Source organism: Engraulis encrasicolus, chromosome 8 (assembly GCF_034702125.1).
Source record: "Engraulis encrasicolus isolate BLACKSEA-1 chromosome 8, IST_EnEncr_1.0, whole genome shotgun sequence".
Classification (NCBI taxonomy): Eukaryota; Metazoa; Chordata; class Actinopteri; order Clupeiformes; family Engraulidae; genus Engraulis; species Engraulis encrasicolus.
This window is the reverse complement of record NC_085864.1, coordinates 32,857,144-32,859,369: the sequence shown is the minus strand read 5'-3', so window position 1 is coordinate 32,859,369 and position 2,226 is coordinate 32,857,144.

Genomic DNA, 2,226 nt, shown 5'->3' with positions numbered 1-2,226 from the left:
CAGCTTGTGTCTGTCTGTCTGTCTGGCTGGCTCTCTCCTCTCTTTCTCTAGCCAACCTATTGGCTGGTGTGTAGTTTTTTGCCTTTTTGGAAAATGCTGTGTTGTAGTAGCTGTCAGCATTGGAGGGCCAGACACTCAAATTGAAAAAAATATATATTGGGAATATTGGCTCCTAGCAGTCGTGATTCGAAATAATGGTATACTGTAGGATTATAAAATGGGCTTTCTAAACTAAAGCCTGTTGCTGGAGGTCAAATAGGACAAAGTGGTCTAGGGGACCGTTCTAGCTGCTCTGTCAGGTGTCTATGCTATCTGCTCTGTGCAGTAGCTGGCTGGCATTGCGGGTTTTAATTGAAGGTCACTTCAAGGTGATCAAGATTTCCTGGCTGCCTGTAGGATAATGCTTTTTAGAATGGATGCCACGACTCCAGACAGTTCTCCAGTCTGCCCTGTCTGTATACCTCTGCCAGACACAATCAGCCTATTTCATACGGCCCACCTTTAGGATGGATATGAAACTCCAATATTTTGAATTGAAACACTATAGTTGTGATAGGCCACATTTTTATACAGAATTGAAACACTATAAAATCAAACAATTTTGGGATAGCGTGAAATTATCATATTCACACTATGACAAACAATCCTTGTATGTTTTTCAGCAACTCACCGAAAAAAATTCTTTCAAACTAATAAGCGCAGCATGAGCACAAATGAGTAATTTGTCAAAAAATGTACTTCATGCCCTTCCACTCTTTTATATTGCTACAATAGTCCATTGTCCAGATGTTTTTTTGTATTGTAAAATGAAATGCCTCTTGCTAAATGATGCAAGTGATGTTTGTTGGGGGGAAAAATCGAGTGATGGACCATTGAGATCAAAGTGGCTGACCTAGAATGCTCTCTCATGAGCTAGGACAAAGTGAGACATTACTGCCATTGACCACTGGAGGGCGCACTCGCCTTGTTTTTAAACGGCTCTGGTTTTAGACTGAGCCGGGAGCGCCTCCACAGTCAGATTGTCGACGGAAAGGTTCATCATTGTGCCTGTCACAATGAATTAAATGTTAATCATTAATAGTATGACTAATTGGTCACCTGCAAATCCCATGATAACAGTCTTTTAAAAAAAAGCACAAAGAGATTAAATACACCTCTTTATGTCGCTATCCCTTTGCTACATTCTCCCTCTCCTCTCCTCTCCTCTACTCTCTTTATGTGACAGTGATTTATGGTCATGTGTGTGTTACATACCTGCAATCACCACGTTGACCATAGCCCCACACGTGACGTCGCCCATGGGATTCGCAACTGCTGAGGTGTAGGCCTACGTGATAGCAGACAGTGCAAAAGTTCAACTTTCAGTGCTGCTCACTCTTAATGACTGTTTTATATCTTTAGACATTGTAATGGGAAAGGTGTAACAGAAATACCAAAACACAGTGGAAAAGGCAACATACCTGAATTTTCTGATTCATTCATATTTCAGGGATTGGGGAGGGTGCCGCAAGAAGTCTTGAAAAGTGTTTCAAAGAAGGGGCAGCCAGAATTATGTTCTACTCCTTTCAAATATTTTTCATTTTCACCACCAGCAGGATACCAGCTGTCCCCTGTTCGCAGAGCATATCAATAAATGCGTTGTGAGTATTATTCATAGAATCTAGTATATCAATCTATAAAAACAAGCACACAAGACAGTGTGACTACCCATCCTCTCCCCACTCCCACCCAACAGAAGTTCAAAGGGTGCCTAGAGAGAAGAGAAGAGAAGAGAAGAGATGGGAGGGGAAACACTGTACACCACAGCAAGAAGAAACCCAGGGATTAATCAATAACAAGCAGCAGGGCAGCTGACAGGGGGAAACAAAGGGCTTGGTTGTCCTGGGCCCTCATTTCATTACATTGTCCTCATTACATTGTGTATATGGGGGAGGGGGGGGCACTTTTATATGACTTTGTCCTGGGCCCAGCCAAAGTTGTCAGCGGCCCTGACAGCCAGAGCAGAGGCTGTCTGGCTGGCTCCACACTATAGTGCTGTGCTGTAGTGGGCCGAGACGAGAGACAGGCAAATGGAGGAGAGGAGCGGACAGGCTGCTTTGCAGCAAGAGCCAGGCTTCGCTTTTTGCTGGTACATGTGCCTCTTTTCCACTGTCGGTTATCTGGTAGGCTTACAGCTCAATACAACGCGACTCGGCCACCACTTTTTGCTTTTCGGATAGGCACCAC